Source organism: Cricetulus griseus, chromosome 6 (genome assembly GCF_003668045.3).
Source record: "Cricetulus griseus strain 17A/GY chromosome 6, alternate assembly CriGri-PICRH-1.0, whole genome shotgun sequence".
NCBI lineage: Eukaryota > Metazoa > Chordata > Mammalia > Rodentia > Cricetidae > Cricetulus > Cricetulus griseus.
In genome coordinates, this window is record NC_048599.1 from 132,314,131 (window position 1) to 132,338,128 (window position 23,998).

The window sequence follows — 23,998 nt, forward strand, 5'->3', positions numbered from 1 at the left end:
AATAGTTTGCTTCCAGGTTCTGGCTATTACAAATCATGTTGCTATGAACACAACTGAATAGATGTTCTTGTTGTATAAATGTGCATCATTTGGGTATATGCCAAGAACAGAATTGCTGGATCTTGAGGTAGACTGATTCCCATTTTCCTGAGGAATGGCCATACTGATTTTCAAAGTGGTTATTCTTGTTTGCACTCCCACCAGCAGTGAAGGAGTGTTCTGCCTTCTCCACATCCTCTCCAGCATAGAATGTCATTGGTGTTTTTTTTTTTTTTATTTTAGCCATTCTGATAGGAGCAAGATGGTATGTCAGAGTTGTTTTGATTTTCATTCCCCTAATGGCTAAGGATATTGAGCACTTTCTTAAATGTCATTCAGCCATTTTAGATTCTTCTATTGAGAGTTTGCTATTTAGTTCTGTACCCCACTTTTTAATTGGATTATTTGCTGCTTTTGTGACTAGCTTCTTGAGTTCCTTGTATATTTTTGAAATCAGCCCTCTGTCAGATGTGGGGTTGGTGAAGATCTTTTCCCATTCTGTGGGCTTCGGTTTTAAAAATAGAGGATAAGAATACCAACCAATCCATTTAACTGTAAAAATGCATTTTATTAACAATGACTGTTCTATGAAAGTCTCATCAAGAAGATGCCATCTGTAAGTTTCTGTGAGGAAGAAGTACTAGTTATATAGCTATAATAGCATAAATTAGATTCCACTGTTTCTCGACTCCAAAGTTAAAATGACAAACCACACAAGAGAAAATGGGACTGTAACAAGGGTTAATATGGAGAAAACTTGATTTTATGGAAGGAATATTTGTGATCTAGAAGAGAAAAAGAAAGGACATGTCTGAGAAACTGGAGAAAAACCACCAGATTATAAAGCAAAGAAGTGTTTCATGGTGCTTCTGAGAAGATGGAAGACTGCAGACCAGCTTGGGAAAATTTAAGCAGAGAGTAGACGATATCTCTAAACTTAAAAAGATGTGCTATTGGAAACCATCTTGAGTAGGAGATGGGGTGGAGGATCAAAATGTAATAGAGATATTAGTTAGACTATTTCAATAACTTTGGTTTGGGAAATAATTATTTGAGCGAATGGAGTACCTAGCACATTACAGGAAATATAGCGTTGTAAAATCTGTGGAGATACGAGGCATGGAAGAGGCTCTGTTTTTCATAAACACCTCTTCATTAAAACTTTCAGTGGATATGTATTATTACTAAGCTACCATGGAATGCATAACCATTAAGTAGTGTTCCTCCATGGTCTCGGCTTCAGTTTGTGCTTCCAGGTTCTTACTTTCAGTTCCTGACATGGTTTCTCTTGGTGGTCTTGTCAATTATAAGCTGAAATGATCCCTTTCCTCCCCAGGTTGATTTTTGTCAGTGTTTCATAACAACAGAAATATAGCAAGGACACATACATATAATGAAGCTTTTTATTATAGTTGTTCAGGTTATTGAACAGCCACTTCTTGAAAAGAGGAAAAAGATAAAATGGAAGACAATTTGCTATAATTAGAAGTGAGGCAATTTAAAGTCCAAGTCACTGAAATAGTTGGTTAATTAGAAGTGAGTAAATAATACCTGGATTTTGAGCTTGTCTATGAAACTACCATTAAAAAACTCTTCCATTGGTGGAGGAATGTTGCTTCTGTAGTTTTTATTCCTTTTATCTTTTATTCTGTAAACACTATTTTTTTCATTTCATTTCTATAACAAACTGAAATTTAAAACTGCCTCTCTGAATATTGATTTCAGCAAAATCTGTTTGCTATTATGAGAAAATGAAAACTGGCCCCTAAATGGACATGATTATAATGATCATGGAGATCAAAGGAGAATAAAACAGAATTTAGCATACATTTGGACCAGATTTAATTTGGTAATAACTGATTGTTTTATGAAACTTAGGGAAAATCTCTTACCTGACATTCAAACTTAGCCTTTGTAAAATGTGAAAGATTTTGTTGGTCCATTTATCCTTGTTAGAAAGACATGAAAAATAAATGCAGTGTGATGTGAAAATATTTAGCTATTCAGACATGTTATCTATGCATGTTAGCTATTACTTTTATCTATCATTTAAGGCTATTTCTTGTAATTATTATGGATATAGATGAATACTGGTGAATTTCTTCACCCTTATCAGTTTATGTTTATTACCCACAAGGGTTTAATAGTGAATCAGGTATATCCCACATCTGAAACTAATTAGAATGAACAACACAAACTCTCATTTGTCACAGCTCCTCAGTAGACCCTGACAGAATCTTTAACTTCTTTATGTCATTTTGATTTCATCCTATAACTTTCATTTGCACCTCCCACCCTTTTTTCTAGAACAATTATTGATTCCTTTGCTCACAGTAAAACTCCCCAAATAGCCTTCAAATCACATAACAAGAACTTAATCCCTTCATTTAAGAATACCATGCAGATTAAAGATTCAGGTCTATCTTCTTCACTTGTTCTAATGCCCACTTTTCACACAAACCAGAAAACAGTGTGGGCATTGAAAGCTTCTTAAGAGTATGTCCTAATACATAAAATTAACTATGTTCAATATAAGGAATTTTTTCTGCAGAGAATGGTGATTTTGAATATCCTACCAAACCAGAAATGACAATCCTAACTTTCCCAATGTTTTTATATACATTTATCTTTATATAATTTATATTAATTATTCAATACCTAAATGATTCCTCAGAAGAAACCCTTTTCTATATAAAGTGTTATTATAAGTAGGCCTCTAAATTTACTTTTCAAAATTCATCTGAAATTATGCCTTGTAATAGAATTCATTAATTTTAGTTTACAGACAACAACTAAACTGAGGCAGACTGATGAAGTCCTCAGTATGCACAACCATGTAATGGAGCCCAATGCATCAGATCCATGGGAATGGCAGAGGACTCCCTTGGTCCTTGTGTGGATGTTGACAGTGTATGCTTGTTACAATAAATCTTTCTGCCAAAAGCCGTGGAGCCCCACTGCCACATGTGCGGTTTACGCCAGCCGCCCACCCGAGTTAGGCCCAAATGAATACACAGAAACTTGTATTAGGTTCAAAGCTGCTTGACCAATGACTAGGATTCCTTATCTATTAGTTCAGTCTTAATTATCATAAATCTATATATTTTATAAGACTTATCTTATCGGATGCCTTATTGGTGTCCCTCCTTGCCGGTGGATCACATCGTGCTGCTGGAGGAGCAAGGGGAAACGGGACCCTTCCTGTTTCTCCTTTGCTTAAATATGAGTCTCCTTGCTATGTCACTTCCTGCCTGGATCACCACTTCCCTACTACATTTCCCAGAATCCTCTTTGACTCCTAGTCCCATCTAACTTGCTGTCTCATTGGCCAAACAGTATTTTATTTAACAAACAATAAGATAAACATACACAGAAGTACTTCTCCCATCATATGCTCAAACTATAAACCATAGCTTCCTCCTCCAGCATGACTGCAGCAGCTATACAGGTCTCCTACAAAGGTTAGCTGAACCTCCCTCCTTGCTCAGTAGGATAAAATAAACTGAACCTTCTCAATGCAGTTGTGCCCTGACCGCTGCTGGTGCATCTCCATCAGAGTTCACAGCCCACCCCAAACCAGCTTTTCTGCATGCGTCTCTCTTATCTCATTCCCTCATCACTCTAGCCAGGTTTCTAGAATGCAGCTTCAGGAGTCATGACAAAACTACTTAAAAATTAATAAATATCCAAATTTAGCCTGTGTTTATATAGTAGTAAGTGTCCTCTGTTGCAATGTGCATCTTTCCAAGAGAGGAACTTAAGACTTGTGTTTAAGGATATGGTGTTTATCCCTTGAGGTCCAAATAAGAGAGCAGGAGGAACAGAAGGAAGAAAAGGCACATGGTGCTGAACACTGAGGCAGTCAGTTTACACTGGGCCATGCTTCTACATGGAAATTTATGAATAGCAGATGCAATACTTCTCATAACTGCTTCCTGGGTGTCTGAGAACTAACTGACCAAGGGTAGCTCTAATCCTTTGTTGTCTACTGTACTTGGTGACTTAATTTCTGGACTCTATGTCCATAGTCACTAAACAAGATTTAGGTTTATTTGTTATTTTTTATTTTAATTGGAAGGAAAATTATCTTACATGTCAATCCCAGGTCCCTTTCCTTACCCTCCTCCCCTGGCCCCCCCAACTAACACCCTACCTATCCCATACCATTTCTGCTCCAAAGGGGAAGTGAGGCCTTCCATAGGGGGTCTTCAAAGTCTGTCTTATTCTTTGGGATAGGGCCTAGGCCAACCCCCTTGTGTCTTGGCTCAGGGAATATCCCTCAATGTGAATGGGCTTCCAAAGTCCATTCCTATGCTAGGGATAAGTACTGATCCACTACAAGAGGTCCCCTAGATCTCCTCACTGACACGCACATTCAGGGGGTCTGGATCAGTCCCATGCTGGTTTCTCAGCTATCAGTCTGGGGACCAAGAGCTCTTCCTTGTTCAGGTCAGCTGTTTCTTTGTGTTTCACCAGCCTGGTGTGGACCCCTTTGCTTATCAGTCCTCCTACTCTGAAACTAGATTCCAGTTCAGTTCAAGATTTAGTTTTAGTGGGCAAGACTATTAGTAAGTGACCTAGAGACAACTGTGATATTTTGACAAAGAATATGAATGTTTTCTACCCTTCTCTTCCCCCCTAAAATCTGTTTTATGCTAAATGGTGGAACATTGGAGTTGGGGTTTCAAGAGATCCTAGTATTGACTATATCATATGGTTATTTTAATCATTCTTATGCATACCTATAGTGAAAAAGATCAAGCTAGATAAAGAGAAATGCAAAATGTATAGGTCTTTTTGGAGAAAAAGAAGCAATAGGAAGTATAATGGAGTCTAGTGCTATAGCTATGTCTAGTGATCAATGAGATACAAAATTTAAAGCAAAGTCTGGTGGCAAGTGGTTAAAAAAATATTCTGATCTCTAAACAAGACCATATATAGCTAAGCTTCAAACTTGTAAATGAACTAATGAAAATCTTCAAGAATGTTGAAAAACATCAGCAACAGAAAGCTTTTGCAAATGTAATTGAAGGAGAGGGTCCAAATTCCAGCCTCACCAGGCAACAGAACTTGGCAGCTTTGGCCACGGAGTTCTGCCCTTAGAGTTAGGGACACATGAACAGGTTGTCCTTCGGTGGCTCAGGAAAGCTGCTAACATCAGGCATGTGTCAGGGGTGTCCGTGCATGAAGGCTCAAGAGCACATGATGTGAGGCTGGGAAGGTGAGGCTTGGATTCTTTTGGAGATCCCAAGATGTTTGAGATACTAGAATCATGTTGTACTTCCAAAGGAAAGCTCATTTGATAGTATGGAACCACCCAGGAGAGAGAAGTGTGTTGCAGTCAACCAAGCTGAAAAGATTTGGAGATCTGGAGAATGTTCTGGCATAAGACATGGAAATGCAGAATTTGGAGTTTTCCCAGCTGGTTTTCAGTCTTGCTTTGGTCCTGTAGTTTCTCACTATGCTCCCTTTCCTCCCTTTCAGAATGATAATGTATATTCTTTTTCTTTGTATGTTGGCAGTATGTTATCTATTATTTATTTTGATTTTACAGGGGTTGCAGTAAAGAGATGGCCTTGAATATCAGAAGAGTCTTTGAACTTTTGGCTTTTAAGTAGTCTTGAGACTGAAAAACTATGGGAAGTTTTGAAGTTAGACTACATGTATTTTGCATTATAATATGGCTACAAGACTATTGGGACCAGGGAGTGGAATGTTGTTGCTTGAATAGGAATGATTCTTATTGGCTCATATATTTAAATGTTTGGTCACCAAGAAATAAAATTGTTTGAAAGAATTACAAAGATTAGGAAGTGTGGCCTTGGAGGAGGTGTGGTCTTGTTGGAGGAAGTGTATCACTGGAAGTGGACTTTGAAGTTTCAAAAGCTCACACCAGGCCCTGTTTCTTTTTCTCTGATGGCCTATGAATTGGCATGCATCTCTCAGCTGCATCCTGCATGTTGTAATGCTCCTGTCAAAATGAAAGTAGACTAAACCTCTGAAACTGTAAGCAACCTCTATTATAAAAGTTGTATTGGTCATGGTGTCTCTTTAAAGCAATAAACATTTAAGTAGACAGCTAGTATAGCTATTTTAATAATACAAATTCTTCTCATCCATAAGAATGGAGGTCTTTGAATTTTATGCAGTCTTTTCAGCTTCTTCGGAGCTTTAAGGTTTTCAGTACAGAGACTTTCACTTCATTGTTTAGATATATTCCAAGGAATTTAACTAGTTTTGAGCAGTCTTGAATGAGAATATTTCCCATATCTGTAATTCAGTTTTTAATCCCTTAATTTTTATTCTAAAGAAGTTGCCACCCAGAGCTCATTCTCACTAAGCTGGCCAGCACAGCATGCTGTAGCTAGAGATAAAAGTAGAAAATGAGATTTCAAAAGAAATCTACCTAATGACACTTAACATTCACCCCTCTATCAGATTTGAGATTTTATGCTATTATCAAGCAAACAAGTTGTTAGCATATTCAGTCTTAGATGCATAATAATTTGTTTCGTCGAAGTATTACCTCAATAATTCTCTCTTGTTCACATTACCATTCTTTGTCTCCAGAGTCCAGGGACCATTCAGCCTTGGACACAGGTAGATGATGGATACAGGAGTTATGTTCAGAGCTGAGCAGCTCTGGGTTTAGGGAACCACCAACTTTATAAGGACACAGCAACTTGCCAAATTTGGACTTGAGCAATATCCTATTATATTTTTTCAGGTGATAAATCTGCCTCATAACCTAGAGGGAGATATTATCTACAGCATTCCAAGCTGTTTACTACACAAGCATCCTTGAAAATATAGTGAAAAAGATAACATGCTAATGCCTTTGTTTATAAATGTAGATAGGGCCAACAAGATGTTTGAGTATGTAAAGGCACTTGCTATGCAAGTCAGTAACCTGGGTTCAATCCCCAGTCCCATTGCTGAAGTTCCAATCAACTCAATATTCACACAGAATGTTCTGTAGATGTTTGTTGCATGCATTTAACACATGATGTCATTTAGGTCAGCTGCTAGTATTTACTCTTTTGTCAGGATGACATTTCTACTGGTGAGACATGAATATTAAAATCCTCCCTATTATTTTATTGGGGTTAATATCTGTCTTCAAATCTAGTAATATTTAGTTTGTGATATGACTGCAGTTGGGACTGAAGAGATGGTTCAACAGTTAAAAGCACTTATTGCTTTTGCAGAGTACTTGCTTTAACTCTCAGCATCCATATGGCTCACACCATTCACGAATTCTAGTTCTAGGAAATTCAATACCCACTTCTGACCTCTCTGAGCACCAGACACACATGTTGTAAACAATCAGACATGAAGAAAAATCACTCATATAAATATAATAAATAAATCTTCGTAAAGTATAAAAATGAGTTCCTTGTGTTCATTTATAGAGTGTTTCAATTTTCTTTTTACAATTATTTCATGTATACATGTGTAGGAAGGGTGCTGTGTATGTATGTACAGGTACACATGACATGGTGTCTGTGTGACAGAGGAAAGCTTGCTGAAGTCAGTTCTATCCTTCTGTCATGGGTTCTGGGGATCAAATACAGGTTGTCAGGTTTGGTTGCAAGTGCCCTTACCTGATGAGCCTTAGCTCTGCCCTCTTTATTGTTATTTTGTTTCATTAGGAGTGTTTGCAATGTTGAAGAAGGGCTAGATTGTGGTAGAGTTGAGGTCTCATTTATTTTTCCTAGAATCATGTTTGGAGTGTTAGACACTAATCCCACCACCATTAAAAGCAGAAAAATAGCCTGGCAATGGTGGTGCATGCCTTTAATCCCAGTACTCAGGAGGCAGAGACAGATCCATGTGAGTTTAAGGCCAGCCTGGTTTACAGAGTGAGTTCCAGGACAGACTCCAAAGCTACACAAGGAAACCCTGTCTGGAGAAAAGAAAGAAGGTAGAAAAACATATAAAACATCTCACTTTCAAAGTTTAGGCCCAGGATGAACATACAGTAATAGACAAACAGCAAATTCCTCTTCAATTATAAATGTTGAAGAAATGAAACACTCATATAATAGATCACTTTAAGATAGTGTGCCTTTGAACAGAAAAGATAAATACAGAATTGGGAAAATAAATAGAATAAAGGAACAATAAGAAATCAATGGAAAGTAACAGTTTTTAGTAACAGTAGAACAAAAAGATGGCAAAGATAGGGGATCAGACAATCTAAGACAGCCCTGACTCTCAGGTGGGTAAGAGGCTGAGATCTCACAAAAGCCTACCAAAAACAAAAATGAAAAAGGAAAGAATACAGAGAAAATGGAGAGTTTTAGAGAGGCAAGGAAGAGAGAGGGGCCTATGGAAAATAAGTTGGTATTGGTATTAAATGTTAGAAATGAAGTTAAGGGGAGAGACCTGGTTGGTTTACTGTATGTGTTTATTTCTAGTTGATGCTTGAATCCTCCGCACTTTCCCTATTCCTTTTGGGCACCCACGTACCTGCCACACTTTTGAAAGTCCCTTTGCAAAGTCAGGTCACACATGCTAGTGTTGTCAGTGGATAACTATTCCATAGTTGTTTGACAGATGCTAGCTTTGCATCTGGAAGACCTTCCAGATATCTGGCATGTTTCTTGAAATCTCTTCCTGTGCCCCTCCACGGACTCAGCATGACCAGGGTTCTACTTTACTGAATACTACAGAGTTCTGATTCAAAATCTCTTCTTTGTGGTATAGAGGTATTTATTGACTATGTTCTACAATGTACACTTGTGATAGTGAAAATTTCACTAGTGTGTGATTCACTGAGGTCCTGGGGCTCTAATTCTGCCAACTCAGCATATGTCTTTTAGAACCGACAGAATATTCATGTCACATCCTCAGATATAAGGTGTTATGGATGCTGACATTTGCCAAGACAGCCAGAGCTAATACTGTATTTGACATAATCCCATGCCAATACTGGTATTAGACATTCTTAATAGGACAATTAAAGATGTAAGCTTGCTAAATCAAAACTTTGTTATGGTATGAGTATACAAGAAAATAAAATAGTAATTATGTATTATCTTATCAGCCATAATGAATTGTTATTATGTTTTTATCTTATGCCTTTATATACACACACATTTATAAAATGGCATAAACATGTATATTCTTATAACTTATAAATGTAAGAGCAAAGTAATTTTGGCATCATGTTGCACAGACTTTTAAATTAATGTTTCAATCTATTTAAAAGCCAGTGGTAGCTGACATAAACCATCTTAATTTTTAGTGACAGTGTTACATAAAAGTCTATTCAGATTTCTGGAGAGTGGAGGGCACTGATGATAAAAGCAAGAGCCAGGTGGGTGCAGGAATGATATTATGGCAAGTTATGCATTTTTAATTTTTCACTTTCCCAAAATAATAATGATCTCTAGTAAACATTTGCTTACTGTGTAGAATCACATTCAGATTCTACAATCACTTCAGCTGACATCTAGACTTTCATTTATTTTTGGGAGAGGGATTGAACCTAGGGGTTCTCTCATGTTGAACAAAAACTACCATTGACTGTAACATCAAGCTTTTCTACAGTATTCACTTTGAGAGAGGTTCTCACTAAGTTGTTCAGGCAAGCATTGCACTTAATCTCTAGTTCATATAGGCCTTGAACTTGCAGTCCTCCTGCTGCAGTCTCCCAAGCAGCTGAAATAATAGGCCTTCACCACCATGTTCAACTGACTTTGAAATTTATAAAGAGAAAATCCCCAATTACATATCTGCCTGTGGCTTCCTGTGCTCATTCTGGCTGTATGACAGCTGTAAGAACTCTTTCTCTGTAGCATGGCTCTTCTGAATCTCCAGGCATTCTGCCAGGGTTCTTGCTTAGGAACTGATTTTGAAAACATAGGACCACGAAGGTAGGGGGAGACATAATCTGCTTCTTCATTTTCTGTGGTTAATATTATGTTTCTCTTCTCAGTTGTGTGGCAATTTGAAATTCTCCCTGGGTACTAAAAAGAAGTTTAGTGTTTGATGAACCAACTGATTGTGATATAAATTAAGGCCTTTTGTGTGTCTGTGGGTGCCCCAACAGTACATGTAGCCTGTGTCAAGACCAGTATCTAACACTGTGTTCAAATTGGGTATGATACCAACTCTTGATAATTTCATGAAAACTGAACTTTTAAAGATACTTTTAGCTGCTTAGTGATAGAACATCTGATATTGTTAAATAAATGAGTAATGTTAGTTGTCAATAATGTAGAGTAGAATCCTAACACGTAGGCTTAAACTCACAAGTAGCTTAGTTCTTGTAATAATAAGAGTAAAGTATGTACATAAGTCTTCAAGGACATTTATTCAGGCTATAAAAATATTAAAAGTATATATTTTTAAATGGAAATATTCCCCATCTAGCCTGTGCAGCCAAAATTATTATATTTCTTCATCTTGCAAATGCAGTTGTTTGGATTGTAGAATTAAAAAATACATATAAAACATGATGCAATGTATAGTAAAGCAATATTACTATATTGTTTCAAAGGGCAAACTTCATTACAATGAAGTTGAAGTAATGGTTACTTTACTTTCAACACTGATTTAGATATTTTCCTAAATAGTCATCATTTAATTTCTTTTGCTTTTCAGTGACTTAGAAAAAAAAAAACCCAAAGAACCAGAATTTCTTTTTTAAATCAGAGGCAAAAGTACTTGTTTTCTTCACTGGAATAAGTAGTCTAATAATCTCTATGTTTAAGAATCTGCCAAAGAACCTTGACTTCCTATAATATTTTCATATTTCTAATAGAAGTCTGAAATTATTTTATCAATCTCCAGTGTGTAGTGTGTATCTGTATGTGGTGTGTGTGTGTGTGTGTGTGTGTATGTGTGTGTGTGTGTGTGTGTGTGTGTGTGTGTGATGCATGTCTACATGTGGTACACTTGCTCAGGCTTGCTTCTTCCTGTGTTTGAGTATGGTGGTGATCACGCCCTGGCAAGTGTGTGGACATCAGGTGAAAAGCTTGGGTGTTATTCTTGCCTATGACATTGTTTGAAACAGGGTATCTTCTGCCTGTCACTATATAATGAAAACTGTGTGGCTTCTGAGTTTTGGGGTTTTCCTGTCTCCACTCCCATTTCACAGAAAGAGCACAGGGATTGCAAGTATACACACAACTGTGTGTTGCCTTACATGGATTTGGAGACATTAAGCTTTGTCCTTAAACCATGGAGGCCTTAGCTTTATCCATTGATCTTGAGCCAGTTGATTGTGATACAAACTTAGCATTTTTGTGTGCCTGTGGGTGCTGTGACAGTACATGCAGCCTGTGCCAAGGAACATTGTCTATTTCTCCAAGCCTGTAAACTCTTTTCACAAAAGAATTATACTTCAGTAATACTATTTAAAGTTTATATTATCATTATTATTCTTACCAGGTACAGCATCATTTAATTTAGAAAAGATTTTCCCTAGGCCTTAATGAATACTTTCTGTGATTGATGAACAGAGAAAACAGAGATAGGCAAACTAGTTAGAAAACAACTAAAGCACAAGGAAATTATAATTTGTCTTTATTTCTAGGAATAAAAGTAGAGATAAGGTGAAACCAAATTAGAGAGTCATAGAGATTGTGATGGATAAGAAGTAGTGAAAACTCAAGATTAGGGTGTGTTTCTCATTTGAATGTGCCACTGTGAAGGAAAAAGGAAAAAGGAAAATTTTATTTGGTAAAGGGGAAGACCTTGACATATGTTATTCATTCATGAAGTTATATTTTAAATTTAAATGCTGAATATCTAAACTTACAAACACAACTTAGAACACATTCAGGGATCATACCCCATGATCTGAGTGACCAATAAAAACAGAATTGTTGACTTCAGCAAGCACAGAAGGTGGTAAGACAGCTTTAGAAACATGTCACAAGTAGGTTATGCATTCTCTGCATAGAGGAATCCCAATGAACTTTTATTACTTTTGCTTAATCAAAAAATAAACCAAGGGGTGAAAATTAACAACAGGGACTTGAAAACTTGGAGTCTCCATGAAATCTTGATTTCTAGAGTAATTTAAGATATAATGGGCTAAACTTTCATTGTGAAAAATATGTCAACAAAAATAGGGGAAATAATTGCAGAAAACTATGTCTCTAGTACAAGCAAAATTGGTTTTTAAAGAGAAGTGTAGCCACATTAAATAGGAAGCCTGGTTGTAGAGAGGTAAACCTGAACTATAAGTCACAGATTCATGTCTGGCTTTAAAAGGTGGGGTGTGAAGTGCTCTTCTATGCTAAATAAGAAATTCTGTGAAGTGTCAGTAATGGGGACGCAGACAGCAACAAATTTTTTTCTTATGTCTTTGAGTTGGGTTTTTAACATCCAGGCATCTTGTGTCCAATTGAACTAGCCAGATTTATAAAAAAGAGTTTGTGCTGGGCATCTCCAAGTACCATGACAGGAACCTGACTTCTGTTCTAGTTTGTCTCCTCTCCATGATTGCATTCATTTCTATCCTTCATGTTAACTTTCACACAGCAAAATAGGCAATGTCAGTGAACAATAATTCTGAATCATCACAATCATGCACATGCCCTCCATTTTAGAATTACAATTTTACCCTGAAGAAATTAGTACTCTTTTGTTTCTTTGCTCTCATATTTATTTATGCTTATATAGTTTAATTAATAGTTAAATTTTGTTTTCTCATCATAAAATAAGCTCAGATCATAGGATAATGACTCTCCAAGAATAGTTTTAAAAACAATCATGGTCTCCATGATTTCAAAGTATTCTCAAGCTTCCTCATCATAAAGCCAAGCAAACATTGGTATCCTTCAGCTATACAGACAGTTAAGTTCCAACACATATAAATGTATACTTACATATTTCTGGAAGGTTGTATTGTGGTTTAAAGCACAAAATATACAAGCAAATGACTAAAAAGTTGTTGAATGTTTATTAAGGCCCAAAGATGAACTATGTACATTTACATGCAGGTGGATAATTTTTACAACCACTTAAGTCATAGTCAGTTTTTTGATTATGGTTAAGCTGCTTCTTAAATAATGCATAGAGTTCTATACCATTATTTCTGTTGATGAAACCAGAAATATTTTAGTATTTGGTTTAAATGCAGAAAAGGTACATGTGAGATTAAAATGCTTATGCTGGCTCTTTAAGGCTTAGGTCAGAGAAAGAAATCATTAAATTCTGACATGATGATAAGGACAAAACTGAAATAATTATCAGTGAACTGTGGTGAGTATGCTGGCATTGGGATATAAAGCATAGGAAATAATGTGTTTTGGCCATACATAACAAATGCTTTTATCTGCTTGCTCGTTAAAGAGAATGTGATTTGTAAAAGACCTGAAAAGTTGTTTTCCATTCAGAGTAAAATCTGGCAGGAGCATATAAAGGGTGCAGTTGTAGAATTCTTATGTAGCATTCACAAAGTCCTGAATTCACACCCCAGCACTATGTGAACTGGGTGTAGTAACATAAAACACAGTGATCCTGTCACTTGGGAAGTAAAGGAAGAGAAACAGAGTTCTTATCTTCATACTAAGAGGCCATCTTAGGCTTCATGAGATTGTTTCTAAATTTTACAAAAGGAAAAAAAAAACTCTGACAGGAGCATCAGAGCATGTATACACTGCTGACTTACCAGTTAAGTGAGCCAGTCTCATCTCCAAATCTCTGCTGCATTGGCCTGCTATGGACAGTGGTTTTGAGGCTAGCAGATTACTCTCATGTGTTCTTTAAGTGTTCTCATTCCTGACTTGCTGGCTGAAATAAAAAGATGGAGTAGTTGTTTGGACTTAATGCCTCCTTGTGATTTTTTTCTGAAAATATTGCTTGCTAAAACAACCTTTACAACCAATTCTTTAGTTGGTGAATATTGAAAACATAGTTGTTACAGGTATGCCCTGTGTTCCCAGTTTTATAAGCATCCTCAATATATTTTCATGAATTTGCTATTGTGATTTTTATTCTAAAGATGGGAAATCTGGGGTTTAAAGAATGTGTTCAGTTAGTGAATGGCTTATCTATTTAAGTAATCCATTTTCCTTATTTCCAATAATGCTGCTTAAAATAATGAGGCAAAGGGAGGAATGGGTAACTTATATTATGATTCAATAAGATTCCTTTTTTGTTGTGTCACTCATTTAAACAGAATAACACTGGTGGTTGCCTTTCACCTAGGCAGAATTATGTTCTAAGGTTTCTGATAAAAATTCATCAGATTACTTTCTCCCCATTTGTGCTAGCTAGACTTATATGGTCTCTTACCATATAAGTTTAAAAGCACTTTGTTCCCTATGTTAGGTCTACCTTTATGCTTGTTTGAGCAAGAACTAAAACTGGATTATATTGTGATAACAGAGTGTAAAGACAGAAATCATGTGGTACACGGAGCTTCTGAGTATATGTATCAATCAAGAGTAGAATGAAGAAGACACTGAGCTGATACTCATTCAAGACAGCAGAGGTCCTAGCATATGTCACAGTATTGCCATTGGTAATCTTTAAGTGGTTAAGTAATAAAACAAAAATGAGGCAAAAATATATGATCTAGGTGATTTCTAGGTCTTGAAAATGGTAAAGGACAAAAAGGGACCCTATTGACTCTTGGCATCGCCATTAGGTAGTTTAAACGTTAGATATTTAAAAGTTAGAAATTTAAGCAGAATGCTATGTCATCCTCAGCTGAAGAAAGAGAATAAAGATGGCCAGTCAAAGCAATATGATATTGATATATATGACCCAAATTTTTCCTTGTTACAATGCCCTGCTCCACTTTTTATCATGTCTTAGATAACCATGTATAACTTCCTTTAACCAGAAAATATAAAATAATTTACTTAAATGGGCTATAGCAGACACTTTAAGAGCCAGAATATAGTTACCTACATTTCTAATTCTTAGCTGGTGATTGTGAAAGTCTGTGCTAAATGGAGAACCAATTTCCTTAAGTCTCTAAATGACTACAGGTTGAACAGTTTTGCTGTAAGGGAATGCTTGTGAAGCATACTTTGGAGACAGTATTATTTAGCTCACAGTTTGGAAGATTCATGTTCATGGTCAGGCAATCAGGCAAGGATCATTTGTTTGGATGGTGGTGAGAGCAACAAATGGGTGCACTGCTTGGAAAAATCCTGTACAAGTGACATCTTGAACAAAAATAGCAAAAGGGAGACTAGCTTCCCAGTTTTTGTTCGTGAATGTAGACCCCTGTGTTACCTTGGTTGATTGCAGATGCTTGGGCCCTGGTCTAGGTGGTTACTTGGCATCTTATGCAATGAATAAAAAACAAGTGTCACAAAAACTTTTCAAAAAGAAGGTAGATAATGTTATTTGGAGCCAAATAGTAGTATAGATTAACTCTGTCAATACTGATAGCAGAGCAAGGTGAGACCCATATCCTAAAGCATGTAGTTGATTTTTATGGGGCACATATATAGAAACTGCCTCAATTGTATTGTTCCTAGGCATGAGGAAATGTATATTATTATTCAGAGTTAGGAGTAAACATAGCACAAGCTAATAGAGAGCAGAGGGGGCTGCAACGTTTCTAGGTGAAGAATGTGGATCATTGTGTGCATGTGCATTTCATGTGCAGGCAAAGGGATTAGCCTGCAAAATATTTTATTATAAGGAGGAAGTGGTGATGCACGTCTTTAATCCTAGCGCTTGGGAGACAGAGGCAACAAATCTCTGTGAGTTTGAGTCCAGCATGATCTATATAGTATACTCTAGGCCAGTCAGGGCTACATTGTGAGAACTTGTTTTAAAAACAAAATCAAAACATGAGTGGTTTATGTATATAACCAGAACTAAAGAGAGTCCTGGGCAAAACTCTGTTCTGTTTCCCAGTCTCACACCTGCTGTTTGGCTCTGTTCTGTTTCCATGGTCTGTAGTCACTCAGTAGGAAAACCCCAGGAAACAAGCCTTTAATTACTATTCATCCTTGGGGGATACAAACAATATTCAAACCACATAGTTCTGTAGCAACATAGTGAGAACTGAAATATTGTGTTGGGTTTTGATATTTAAAGTTGTTACTGCACAATAGACCTTTCTATTCTGTTTCATTAGCATGTTGAAGATTTCTTTATAGTGTGAATTGTATCTTACTAGTATTTCCCCAATCTAGAAATAGTGTCATAAATATCAAATCACTGAATGACTTAATGACTGAAGAAATAAATATTTGCTATATTCTTTGGGCACAGAGGCTTACATGGCATAGCAAAAGCAGCAGTATGAGAGCCATCTGGAAATGAGGGAAAGTTATTTGCATAATGTATGGGCTATAAATAAATGTATTTCACTGCTACATGGCAAAGGTTACCACTAATTGTGTTAAGGAGCAGGAAGAAGAGCCTGGGGACTTCCATTAGTGAAGAAACTTGAGGTTCTTGCCAATCAAGAGAAAGGCAACAGGGAATTTTAAGGTGAAAGGACTGCTCTCTCTCTCATTTTTATCTTGTTCACATGAAACACAAAATATGCTACCATCACAAATTTAGTTGTAGTTTGTATGGCCATAGCTGCAGAACTTTCCCAGAGCATAAGAATTTGAATAGGACTCATGAGTTGCCTAGTGATCCAGAAACACAACCAGTTCTTACACATATAATGGTTGGTTAATAGGCAAATATATATATAAAATAAAATCTTTCTCAGCTTTTCAAGTGTTGTAATTATCTATATGTGCTCACACATCCAGCCAGTATGTCTGACTTTAAGTCTTCCTTCCTGAATGAGGTATACTGTCCTTGATAATATAGCCAACCATTTCATTAAGGTAGTATTGTACTCAAATTCTGAACCCCAAAATCACCAGGAGGCCCATTTCGATGCAAAAGCAAAGAATCATTTGCTCTGGCCTTTCATCCATCTACCAAGGCAAATGGTTGGAGAAAGACCGCTAGAAACCATGAGATAGTGATCTTACAGAACAGCATGAGGGGAGAATCTAGGGGTATGCAACAGTCTCAGGATTGGTGTGCTTCCAGGTTTGGTCGACCTGTCCTGTGTTGGTAAACTGGTTGTTTTGGCCCATAGGCCCTCCCAGGGCGGTTGCTATGCTCTGCAGGTCACTGTTGTGCACTTGTCTGTTAAAGCACACCCAGAGCTGTAAAGCACAGCCCTGCCAGCTAACTTCTGATTGGTTCCTTGCCAGGAGGAGGGCATCTGACCTTCTAGTGACTAGGGCAGGCCCAGCAAGGTCAAGCGAGCACATGTTAGCCCGTCATGGCTGCCAAAATGTGGTGGGGGGTGGGTGGGAGAGGGGAGCTGTCCCTTCAGTAGAAAATGTATTACAACCTCAGGGATCCATTTTTTTCCCCAAGTAACAAAGTGTCAGTTCTTGTAACAGAGTCTGTATCTGAAAAGACCAAAATATAGGTAGCGCTGGTAGTCTCCTTCAAGATTAGTTATAGAAAGAATAGGAATACACTCTTGTGGATGTATTTGCCATTTTCAGTAAGAAAATGTTCGGTCTTCAATGAGGCCTGCTAATACCTATGAATGAATTGTAGTTAGAAATAGAAAACATTTCAGGCTGCACTGTGTGAATTACACTCTGTTTACAATGAAAGGAAAGAAGTTGGATGTTATGCTGTACATTTGCAATCAGGAGACCAAGGTAGGGTGGGAGGTTGTGATTTGGGGGCTAGCCTCACTAGATGGCAAGAATCTCTTTCAGAAAAAGAAAAGGACAAACAAAAATAGAAAACCTTCCCATGCTCTTTAAAACTGATCCAGTTCTTCAGGAGGTTAACACAGAATGTTAAAGGATGCCTCATGAAACTCAGAGAAGAGAGTGGATACTTCCTCTTTGGATCTTCTCTACTGCCACAGCTGCAGGTGGAAAAGCCAAAGCAAAGCAAAAACAAAGAGAAGCCTAAAGCTTTTCTGCACCCCATAATAGGTATCTTTGGTGATGCAGGAAGACTAATGAAGTCCAATTGTAAAAGTAAAAGACCAGATTTATTCTGAGAAATGCAACTCCTGAATGACCCCTCCATTCTTCAGAGATCAAAGTGTGGGAAGGGGCTGGGGAAAATTACATGGCCCATCTAAGGCTGGGTGCTAATCTACTGTGTAGGCCTGCAGTTATGCTGTTTCCTCCATAAGCTGGATTTGTTTTCAATTACAATGCTTTAGGCAGGAACTGGGCACCTGGCAACTTCAGAGGAGAAGCCACCAGCCACCAAAAATGTATAACTGGGATTTTTGGCAGTCTCTGTTGGTAAAGAGAAAGAGAGAGGCGGGGGAGGGGGTCTTTCACAAGCACAAGCTAGAAGACTCAGCCAAGCAAAGCCTAAGTGTCAAAAGTTTATTGGGTTAACAAAATATGATATGTATCAATGTAAACTTTTTTAGGTCAACTGGCTTTCCAGAAAAACAGACTTCATAGATGTCGGTTTCTCAGGTTTCATCAGGGCAGCAGCAACAGTAGAATGGACATCAGAATCTGATTGCAATAACAACAAATGTGTTCTTCTGACACCAACCACTCAAAAAGGCTATATTCTAAGAAAAAGGTGGTTCTATTGAAAATACTTTATTCCACAAGAACACAATTTAGTCACCACAATCTGCTGCAATTATTTCATTAAATCTATAAGAACTACTTCATTTTGTCAGTTAAGAAACAAGTTTCTATCATTGTTCCCCTGAAGTCATGCATAAGAATAACCCCCAGCAGCTATCTTTTTAATACTTGTTTATAACAGAACAGACTTTTTAAAAATGGGGCTCCTTACACAGTGTGTGAGAACCATTGCTTCTGACTGCTTTTGAGTCAATAGGAAACCCAGGTGTTTCTCATCATGTAGCATTTTGGGCCACCCAAAATGAATTTAAGAATGCTTCCCTCTGTGTGACTTCTAAAGATAAGGCTTCTTCCCACCCATGGTGTCTTTGTCCTGTAGATTAACTACTTTGAATTCTTGGAAAACACATCTACATAAATTGATTGCTGTCTCTTTGCATATCAACATACACAGCTGCTTTGGAAGTGTGTGTGTGTGTGTGTGTGTGTGTGTGTGTGGTATTTTTGAAAATGTACTTAGAGTAGAAAATGTGGAGAAGAAAATATTCAGTTCTCTGCTGTTTTTTGTCCTCCAACTGGTAAACTTAAGTGTCAACTTTTTAGAGCGAAAAGAACAGAAAAAGATCTTGTATTGGCCAGTGTGGGAATAGAGGATAGAAAATTGAGACCAATTATCAAATTGTTATTTTTGTTTTCCAATTCCTTTTTCATATTCCAATGCTAATAGTACTGCTTTTGAAATTAGGGAAATTAACTAGATTAACTATAAAAGAAAACAGGGAACATTTTTTGCTATTAATGTTACATTGCTTCTAAGACAATAGAGTCCCAAATAGGCTCTCTTCTAAATATGTTCATAGGTACTTGTTATCACACACACAACCCAGATGTGGCTGTGGTTACTGTAAGAATTCAGGCATTATGCTGGCCTGCCTCTGGTCTCCAGGCAGAATGCAGTTAAGCAGTACCCTGCTAAGTCACTAGGTAGTCTGCATGCAGGTGCAAAGGACACTTTAAAAGAAAAACTCTCTTTTCCACTGTTCCCCTGAAGGGTTAGACAGAACTTTTCAAGTCTCCTTCTTCTTTTCTGTCTTCTCTCTGTCTCTGTGTCTCTTTATGTTTTTCTCTTCCACTCTCCCTTCCCTTTCTATTAAAACTTCTCACTTAAGCTGTCTGGCATGTTTGTCTCTTGCTTGGCATGGAATCTGCCATGGTCCTCCATGTGCTTTATTCCTAAAAGTTACATTCTCAAGTTATTTCTGTTCCCTACTCACTCTCTAGTAAGACACATGTATTCCAAATGGGCACGGTCTGTGCATTTCTGTGCATTTGAACGATGGAATCAGAAACACTTGGCTTTCCTATTCTCTGGCATATGTTTCAGAGTATTATCATTTATTGCTCTTCAGGTTTGAGGTTCTGTACTTATACTGCAAATTGATACCTAGTCTTTATAAATAAATCTGTTGCGTGTTAGCCTAAGTCTACAGTATAAACTGTTAATGCAGTGATTATCATAATCCAATGTTTTACTCTAAAAAAAGATTTTTTATTCACACATAATTAAATAAAATATGAATGTACATGAAAGCCTATCTAGGCTTCTAAATAATAAAAATGAAGCAAGTAGAGGAGTTAAGGAAAGAAACTTAAGGATTTCATGTGGTAGCTATAAACAAGTATAGTGAACTATGGGTCATCCTTACAGGAGGTATTTTTAAGCATAATTCCTATTGACCTATGAATATTTTAATTTAAAATGATAAAATTATAGATAGGAAAACAACATTGTAATAGTTGGATTTCAAAACTATAGAGTTTCATATACTCCACAGAATTTAAGAGCTGTGAGCAGTAATTTACTAATAATAAAATACATAGCATTATCTAAATATCTGAATTGAGAAGTATCTGAATTTCTCTGCCATTTCTGGGGCCAGACTTCTAGTATCATAAGTGTATAGTTTTCTGCTGCTGTGATGAAACACCATGACCTGGGCAACTTATAGGAAGAAATGATTATTTGCCTTATAATTCCAGGCAGATATAGGTTCATCATGGCAGGCAATCATGGCAGCAGGTAGCAGGCAGCAGTCAAAGGTACAGAAACAGCTGAGAGTTCACATCTCCATGCAGAAGTAGGAAGCAGACAGAGCAAACTGAAAATGGCATCCCAGTTCATACTTTCTTCAAGTCCACACATCCTAAGCCTCCTCCAACTGGGTACCAACTATTCAAATGTCTGAGACTATAGGGGACATCTCATTCAAATCATTACAGCATGCTTTCTATATGGTGTAGGTTTGTTTGTTTAGTTTTTTGTTTGTTTTTTCTGCTTTGTTTTGTTTTGCTTTTGACACAGGGTTCATACCTGGCAACTGTGGTCCTGGGATTCTCAACACCTCATATTAAGTAGCATTATAGTTGAGTTAAGTTCTCCAGTTCCCCTGTATAATTTAAATCAGCTCTACTGTGTAAGTAGTATGGAAGTAGTTGTTACAGTGTACTTCTAATGAAGACCACTCTCAGAATGACAGAACATTGTGTTCAGATTATTTCATTCAAAACATGTTTAGTTCTGTGTTGATATAGAAATAAGAAACATATATGACCCATTATAACTTCTAGAATATGTGAAACCCCAAGAATATGAAAGATAAGTTTCAAAAAATATTACCTTTCCAGTTAGGCCTAAACATACATCTGAGCTAAATGAATTCAGCAGGAAATATTTTTACATTTATATTTCTATCATCTATCTATCATCTATGTATCGTTTATCTATATCTACATGTATATGTAGCAATAATAAAGACTTAAAAGCACAAAACTCACCTTTCAAAGTTCTTACTATTTGCTTACGATGTTTATTAAAAATAAATGTTTTAATTGATAATAATTTTTGAAAGAAAAATAGGTATCACTGGGAAGTATTAACATATTACTATTTTGTGACAGTTCAAGACAGTCCACACTAAAATTGACCCAGTGAAAATGAAAATAAAACCTATTTCCTTGTTTTTAACAGGTAAATAGTGAAATCATTAAGTTTTAGTTAGAAAAGAGGTTGAGTCCTCAGAAAGAAAGCCAGTTTGTCAGTTTGCTCAGCACTCGATTTGGGGACTATTAGTTAACAAAGAAAGTACTAATAGTGTTTGGAACATTAGCCTGAGAACCATTTTCCATTTAGTCTGCAGTTAGTTAATCGAGTGTATGTTCATTTGTCCACATAGGCTATAAAATCCTACAATGAAGACGTAATTATAATTAACATTGCTGACCAGTTAAAAGGCATAAACATAGCATGCACATCAATATGCAGTCTCTATTCGCTGACATTTCCAGTTATACCAGATGGTGACTTTAACGGTGGTGCCTGGTGGTGCTTCTAATGATTTCTCTGCCTGATGGTTCTTTTATAGGGTCTGTCACATCGTAGAAGGCTGAAGGGTAACTTAATAACGATCTTTAAGCATTTGAAGGGTCATGAAATGTATGGTTATGAAGTGACCAGCTGTTACTCATTCAAACAAGCAGTAGTACATTACAGCTGTCCTGGGAAGATTTAACTTGGGTTGGAGGTGGAATGTGCTGATCATAAAGCATGCTTAATGGTGACAGATAGTAAAATATTTTTTAAGTTTTTCTTAAAAATATAACATGCTCAGGTTTTCTTAATTTTTAAATTTTCATATTCCAACACAAAGTTGGATTGAATCTTGACCATAATTTAGTAGCAACATGAGTTTGGGAAAATTAATTACTCAACAGTCCTCCCCCCTTTTTTTTCATACTGGAGATGACAGGGTCTAATACATAGCAAGGAAGTGTTCTACCCAGAGCTATAGCTGCAGGCCCAACTTTATGCCTTAATTGGCTTATGTCTAAAATTGGGATTAGCTATTTTGATTCTTTAACTAAGGTCAAGTTTCAAATGCTATTTGTATGCTCTCACTTAGCTTCTTCTCCATGGAAACAAAACCAGGTACAATAATATTCTGATTTTAATATCTGGAGTTACAAGGATAATTAATACTTTTATAATTATGGGTGAGAGCACAGCTGAAATGTTTGTTTCTGACACCACACGTGCACGTGCGAGCACACACACACACACACACACACACACACACACACACACACACACACACACACACACTCTGCCTGGGATTGACCTCTTTTATAGTATTAATTGAAAGAAAAGTCCTGCCTTTCATTTAGAGTGTTACTTAACTACTCGCTATACAGTCCAAATCACAATAGTTAACTTCTCTGTATTCTATTTTATCATCTGATAAAAAGAAATAAACATCTGGGAAGCTGGCATGGAGGAATGCAATTTGCTGTTTCCCTTTTCATGAGGAATAAAGGCATTATCGGAAGGTCAGGAAAGAACATGCAGCTCATGGTGTGGACAGTAGATTTTGTGCTGCCGTAGTTATTTGACACTGAACCAAATGAGAAGCATTGGTTCTGATGAATGTCAAGAAAATGAGATGAGCTAAACCTCAAGCCACTTGCTTATGCATTTGCTTCACAAGAATATGCCTCAGAGACTGTACCAGATACCCAGAGTTTATTGGAATCCACAGTGAGAGGGGGAAGTAACATAGTAACGGGAAGATGTGGTTCTGTGATCCAGGGAGGCTTTCTTTGAAGTCCAGACATTTGCTATGTTCCCTGTTTAAGGAGATGGATCATGCAGACACTGAAAAGAGGCCTGTGAAGGTTGAAGGTAAAGACCCAAGCAGCCTTTGCCCACTTCTCTCATCCAGATGTGGGATGCCAAACATCCAACAGTGACAAAGGTATTGATAAGCTTAGCTCTTGTCTCTGTCAGCCACTGTCTGATCATACTGATCAGTTTCTTTATGGGAAAAGTGGAGGAGAGATCAGAATTATTTTGCGATTCACTTTAAAAATACTTTAAAATGCCTCTCAGGTCTATTTTATGTTAGAATGAAAGGTGAAGTGAAATGGATTGTGGTTAAACACCATGTTCACTAAGGACTCAATTCTGTGGCTTATTGTTCGCTGATTTCGTAATTGCTCTTTTCATTCATCTTGTACTCATGCCTACTTTCTCAAAGCCTACTCAAGTAGTAGGTATATATATTTTTATTTCTCTTTCAGTAAAGAGATTTACCCAATGTAGTTAAATATTCATATCATACAATTTGTTGTGAGATTTACTGTCTCCCTGTTTGAAGCCTAACTACAACTCTAAAACAAAATTCAAATTCTAAGTTCACATCTTTATTATAGTTGTGAAACCTATCTTTTAGATTATTGTTATCATAAGATATAAGATAAATGATAAAATGGTAATATCAATTAGGGAGTTAACTTACACTAACACTTAGAGGATGAGATAATCTATCCTATGTGTAGTCCAGTGGAAGATTTTTATCTATAGAAGATACTGTCAG

At 36.9% G+C, this 23,998-nt stretch overlaps 1 protein-coding gene and 1 non-coding gene across 2 annotated transcripts in view; both read left to right on the forward strand.

Annotated features, from left to right (window-relative positions):
* LOC100773941 (low-density lipoprotein receptor-related protein 1B) overlaps positions 1–23,998 on the forward strand; it is a 1,050,824-nt gene that overhangs the window by 81,361 nt on the left and 945,465 nt on the right. The window lies entirely within an intron of this gene.
* On the forward strand, positions 17,755–17,874 carry LOC113831742. The gene has a single exon (XR_003486738.1). It is a non-coding gene; the product is annotated as a small nucleolar RNA SNORA26 (small nucleolar RNA).